The following is a 7225-nucleotide window of genomic DNA, read 5'->3' as shown; positions in this document are numbered from 1 at the left end:
TCAGTGTTATTTCCTTATCACAAGCCCATATGTCATCAACTTAATAGCTATAAAACTATATTCAGTACAGAGGTGTTTGTAAACTATACTTTATAGATAATAAATAGATAAGCAAAGCTCTAGATTTGTTCTGGGAATTTGCAAAAGAAATCCCTTAGGTGTATAGCAGAAAGGAAGGCTGCAGCTATGAAGCCAGATTGTTTGATCAATATTTACTGAATTGAGTCCCAAAGTATATTATCTGGTTCCCCAATTTTAAGAAAGTTTCCCTTCTCATGGGTTTCCATTTCACCTTTATCTGTCATAAAACTTATCGATATATAGGAACTAAGATATGATTAGTATAGCATATGTGTTGCTCAGGCACAATCTAAACAATGCAAGAAGCATTACAGACTTTTTAAAGCTATGTTTTTGATTTTTTTCTGAGTCTCCTTGATGCTTCAGACAAGATATGAGGTAAAAGTAGTCCTTCCAGTCATTGGTTATTTATCCACACAGGTTACCCCTGACACCTGCATTGTTCAGGCAGTATCTGCCCTTCAAGCAGGTTGGAATTCTTATTTGAAGGCCTGAAGTTTTGGTTAGGATGCCCATAGTGAAACCTGCCCGAGATACCTGCGCATCCATTTCATGGTGAGCTGTGTCGGCTGCTCCGGCACGCTGCTGGAGTCTAGCTTTCAGTCTTTAATATTTTCAATACCTCCAGTCTGGTCTGTCCTTCTCTTTACAGTCTGTAAGTGGAGGCAGTGGAGTGGTAGTAAGGTGTGTGTGATGGAGGGGGTGGTGCTTACCATGTTGGAAACCAAGGTGTGCTTTTTCCCCCACTTTTGGCCAAGATGATCTTTGCTTGTGACTCTGCCACATTTTCCTCTTACAGAAATGAGAATAAGAAAAATAAAAAAAAGTATATAAAACAATCTGGCTATTATCTCAGAATACTCCAGGATATTAGCTGACCATGCTCACACATATCTTTGAAAGTAGGGTATGTGTTTTATCCCATTTTTATTTCAGTACCTAGCGTGGCACCTAGAATATAGTGTTGTTAATTAAATATCTTCTTAGTCCAAAGATAAAGTGAGGCCCCCACCTTAAAACATCAAAGGAAAATATCTCTATTATTGAGTTCTTAAAAAACCTCTCAATTTTTTTTTGCATTAGCAGTTTCTATTTATGAAAAAAAATTTAGCGTGAAACTATCCCAAATATGGCAAGTTTTAGATGAAATAGAGAGATCATCTGACAGAAAAACTAGGAAAGGAGGAAAATAGATCTATCTGAAATTTGCAAATGTGGACTGTCATTGCAAAAAGAAATCATATTTGTTAGATTTTGGAGTTCATTGGATTTGAAGGTCCAGTGGGCATTCTACATGGTATATTAGTTACTGCTCTGGTAACACTGCATAAGTAAAAATATGTACCTTAATGACCTATAACATCAAGCAATTATTATTCTTGTTTACATATCTGTGAATTGGCTAGGGTAGCTCTGCTTTAGGCTTCAAACTGAATTTGTATCTGCTTGGTCTGGGAATTGCAAATAATACTCTTTGGTTACTAACCTCTCACTCATGACTGACTATTTGACCTTTATTTTTTATATCTGGGAAATTTTATAATGTCTGTTCTGTGTAAGTTAGGAATTTTGTGAGACATGCTATTTAATAATTATCAACATTTGGATAACTTTTATTTTGAACAAATTGCAGTAAAGAAGGTTTTTATTTCTATAATATACTTGTAAAATTTGTGCCCATATATTCATTGATATTAATAAAATATTACTTTTAACCAGATATAATTCATACAAAGCCTGGGTCTCCAGCATGGCAGGCGAGATTTCTGCCACCGAGCCACCATTGCACCACTCAAAATGTTATGTTTTATAAACACGTGTAACATAGGAAATTCATTCACAAGGAAGAAGCAGCAATTAAATTACCAATATTAGAGGGCAAACACTTTCTGTTGGTGGCTTTAATTTCTCTGTGAAATCAGAAGGTATATAACTTTTTTTTCCAAATGTAGTCATTCTAAAACATTCAGTGCTTGCTATACCTTTTCTCCTCTATTTTAAACTATTGCCTCATGTAAATTCTTTCTGAAATGGAAAAGCCACCAAAAGATGCAAAAAAAGAACAAAATGAGTTATGTTTTATATATAGAGAGTACACATTTATTTTAAACTTTAAATCAAACATGAAGTTGATATATATACATTTAATGAGATAAGTACTTTTATTCATACATCGTATGTGGGATTAACATTCAGTGTATTAAGTAGCAACTGTGTAAAAAGACTTTTAAAGCAATAAATATACTCGCATATTCAAATATCCTCAAATAGGATAATTGTGCAAGATTATTATTTTCAGACACTCCCTGTTTTTTTTGTAATTTCATATTTGTTCATGTAAGCTTTTTTTTTTTTAACATGGGCAGGCACTGGGAATTGAACCCAGGTCTCCGGCATGGTGGGCGAGAACTCTGCCACTGAGCCACCATGGCCCACCCTGTTCATGTAAGTTTTCCCTAGGGGGAAACAGCCATTTAAAACTAAAAAGTACTTATCCCAAAATACAGCACATTGCTGGAAAGATATTGACATTCTCAGAGAATTGTAGGGTCATTACAGAATCAAGCACTTACCACTTTCCTGGTTGCCACCGTCCTTCTCCTCTTACCCTGAAGGAGTCAGTCATACAGTATTTCTCTTTCTTTGATCTTTGAATTTCTTCTTCCTTGAACCATTATCAGGCAATTCACTGATTTATTCATCATAACATGCATTACTGTATAATAATATTGTGTGATGCATGAGTATATTTCAGTGTATAATAGACTTTTATTAACTTCCACTGGTCATGCAGTTCAGTAACTGCATATAACAGAACCTATCTTACACTTAAGACTTCACACTATTTAAGTGATGTTGCTTTCAGGCATTTTTTAGTCCACCTTGAACTCTACTCACATTCTTTTGAAAGTTTCCATCTTCCTGTTTCCTCAACACAATATTCCTACCTAAAGTGAGAAAATAAAAGCTTATTTAGCCTTCTTCATATTTCTATTATTGAACCTCTTCTTCTCTCTGTGTCTCACTTTAGTCACTTTAAAATTGAAATTATTAATACTGTATATGTCACAAGATTAATGTGAGAAGTAAATGAATTCCTGTATGTGGTGTTCTTTTACATGTACATTTCTGGAAAATTCCATTTTTAGTGATAAAGCTCCTTATAAAAGCTCATCTCTTACTCACAATGTAATAAATAAGGATACAAAGCTGAGTAAGACATGATTCCTGCCCTTGAGGAAATTTAAAATGAATAGCAGGTGCACCAATTATCTATTGCTGCAAAACAAAGCACCTCTAGGGTGTGTACCTATTGAAGGGATTCCTGAAAGGAGGGATTTACAGCTTTAAAACAAGGGTGAATTCTAGGCAAACTGAGATAAGCATCCACTCTAGATCAATCCCAAATCTTAGTGCTTAAAGCAAAAATTGTTTTATTGTTTCTTTGGTTTCTGCAAATTGGCTGAGTAATTCTGGGGCTGGTTGTATCTCAGCTTCTGGTGCAACTACATTCAATTGGAGGAACAACTGAAAACTCGGTTGACAAACTATTTTAGGCTAATTCTCTTTATATTGCAATATTCTGATATTCTGAGAAGATAAAAAATTACTGTTAAACTAGCACTTTATAATAACTTTTGTAATTTAATACAATTACTTAATAATATATCCAGTTATTGTATATTGTATGTCAAACAATCTCGTGATTGTGAAATGGTGTTGTTGCCACTCATATTTCATGAAATAATTTTATTTGCATATTTCTCTATCATGTTTCTTTGACCCCAGGGTCTTGCATTGCTGGGGACTTTTTTGAGTAAATTTAAACTAAGAGAAAATATACTTTTTCCTTAATCTTCCAACTCAATTGTTTTCATTGCTCTTAAGTACACAATTTCCATTTTTTCTGACATGACTTAAAATAAAATACTACTTGGAGTGAAAGCAATGTCAGGCACCCAGAAATAATGACATCTTAGCATTTGAAACCATATTCTCTCTCTTTTTTTAATCTTTTTTTTGACACCATATTCTCAAAAAATTTAGCATCCTGTTATGCTTTAAATTTTGCGATCTCCACATTGTTCATGCGTGTTTAACTACTTTCTGTTCTGACCTACTTGCCACAAAGCAAAACAAAAAAATAGTATTTTGTACTTCGAGTTTAGAAGGCTGTACCCACGTAGTCTTTGCAGATCTAGGAGCTACCTTTTCGATATTACTTGGACAGAACATACTTTAGTATTCAAACCACCGCTGAAATCCATTTTGTAATGTTCAACCATTTGTGTTTAGTAGTGATTTGTTGAGCGATTTTTCTTGTATTTTAGAATAAATCCATGATACCAATAATTTTCCTTGGGGCAAAACAGTAAGAAACTGGGCTCTAGAGTTAGTCTAGGTTCAAATGTTAACGTCACCAGTCAGTAACTGTGAGTCCTTGGAGAAGTTATTTAAACTTTCTTTGTCTTTTTCTGTTAAATGAAGATGATAATGGTATGTTTCTCATATTATTGCTATGAATATTTCATGATTAAACATACATCCAGGTGTCCAAGCCAGAAACATGGCTATCATCTTTGATTTTTCTTCCCCCCGAGAATCAATCACTAAACCCTAACAATCCTAGTCCATAAATGGCTTTTGAACTTGTCTACAGTTTAAGATTCATATAGCCACTGCCCCAGTCCAGGACACGTAACTCTTTCTTACTGAAATAATTGAAAACATCTCCTAACTTGTCTTTATGAATCCACAGTTACCCTCTTCCAGTTTTTCTAGATGTTGAAACCATTTCTCCAAGGCAAATATCACCATATTGCTCCTCTGTTTTAAGCCTTAGTCTATAACTTTAAATTGGTCTTAGAATAAAGCAACATTCCTTGACATGGCAATTGATCCATTGAATTAGCTGTCTCCTTGTTGTCCTTCCAATTTTTACCTAATGCTGCATGTTCTGGGCGTAATCAACTCCTTTAAAATGTTACACAGGCTTTTCCTCCTGTCTCAAACATTTTACCCTGCCAACTCCTGGTGCCAGAGAAGAGTTCTCTGTCTTTCCCTCTGAAGTCTATTTTAGGCACTTCACATGAGTTCCCAAAGCACTCCATATTTCTTCTATCATAATCCTTATATGCTGAATTTAATTGCTTAATATTTTCTATCTATAGATTTTAACTTTTATAAGGTAGATCCATATCTGTTTTGTTTAGTTTTAAATCCTAATGTTAGGCATATTCTTAGAATAAAGCAAAAGCAAAAAAAAAAAACTATAAAATATTCATGTGCTTTTTGGGTACTATGTTAAATACTAATAATCCAGAGACAATTAATTTAATGAAATTATCTCTTCATTTCCTTAAGTAATGAATTGGTTCTATATAAACCATGCTTCTTTTGTCTCCTTGTTTATAATGCTATCATTAAAATAGTAATACATGCCATATTTGCATTCTTTGGGATCAGAGAAATGGGTTTAATTTTATAGGGAAAGATATTTATTTCTACAGAAGGTAGAATTTTCTATTAATTATAGTTGTGGAAGTAATCTGAACAGGATAGATAACCAGTTGTTTGGAATGCAATAAGCTAAGGTTTCTGAACTATTGGAAAAAGACCTGACATGTTATATTTTTAGCTCTCAGCCTTATCTCTTGCTCCAAGTTCCTCCTAGTGTCACCATTTGTACTTGTGCAACAGTTTTCTACTTCTCTCCTTTCTCTTCCCCATTTTTATGGGTGTAAAATAGAGGTTTTAAGAGTCTACTGGACTATAGTGTAATTTATTTTAGGAAACACTTCTGTAAAAGGTAGACATACCCTGCTTCATACATAGGTTGAACTAAATTATCTACATGACCCTTTCCAAAACTGTAATTCTGAGAGTCTATGGATTATGCTTTATTGAATATGAGTTTGATCAATGACATTCAGAAAATGTTTCAGTGTTTCCACAGTGTAGTGGCCTAAAAATCACTTTTAAAAATAAACCTTTAAGGTGGGTCACTGTGGCTCAGCAGGCAGAGTTCTAGCCTGCCATGCTGGAGACCTGGGCTCATTTCCTGGTGCCTGCCCATGCAGAAAACAAACACACACACACACACACACACACAAAACTTTTAAATAGGGATCCTTTAAATTTTCCAAGCAAAACTCTCACTTTGGTCTGCCTTTCTCATATATACCATACATTCATTTACAATGCATTGATATAATATCCATTTAATGAGACTGAAAAATGGAAGGGAAGAGACAAATGCCTATACTGAGAAAGAAATAGAGAAAAGAAAAATTGTTTGGTCAGGATTCTGAATTAGCAGAGTTTGTAAATTCAATTCTTCAAACATTTAGATGTCTAGTATATGAAAATCTTTATGCTTCTTCCCTTTCCTTTACAATACTTTTGATATTGTTAATCAAATCATAATATATTCAGCCCTAGCCAGAAAACCTGGAATTATCTTGATGTCTACTTTTTTCTTGCTTTCCCTATCTAGTCAGATTCTACTGTTTATTTTCCCTAAAGTATCTTCTTTGTTTTCTCCTCCCTCTTCCAACTAGCATATCTCCATTTCTTATATCAGTTGGATTATCAACCAATTTCTTAACTGGTTTCTTTATCACCAGAATGCTATAAGAATTAAATGTACTCCCTCTTCACCCCTCCTTAGAAATCTCTGTCAGTGTTTCGTTGACTCCATGTGAAGATACACCCTCCTTAACATTGCACAAAAGCCCTTTAAACATGGCTCCAATATGATTGCAATCTACCTTTTGAGAATTATTCCTGGCCATTCACTGTGTTCACCGTTCCTATTTCTAAATACCCTATCACTGATCCTTGCTGTCATGGTCAGGTTCATGTGTCAGCTTGGTCAATTGGTGGTAACGGTTTGTCTGGTTGGGCAAGTGCTGGCCTGTCTGTTGTGATGAGGACATTTCATAGAATTAAATCATGATCACATCAGCTGCATCCACAGCTGATTCCATTTGCAATCAGCCAAAGGGTGTGTCTTCTGCAATGAGTGATGCTTAATCTAATCACTGGAGCCTTTTAAAGAGGATTCAGAAGAGACAGACTCTCTTCCTGCTTTGGATGGCAAGCCTCTTCTGTGGAGTTCATCCAGACCCTCCATCAGAATCGT

The sequence above is a fragment of the Tamandua tetradactyla genome, chromosome 4, assembly GCF_023851605.1.
Source record: "Tamandua tetradactyla isolate mTamTet1 chromosome 4, mTamTet1.pri, whole genome shotgun sequence".
Taxonomy (NCBI): Eukaryota; Metazoa; Chordata; class Mammalia; order Pilosa; family Myrmecophagidae; genus Tamandua; species Tamandua tetradactyla.
The sequence above is the reverse complement of the archived record's forward strand: the minus strand, read 5'-3'. Positions refer to the sequence as shown.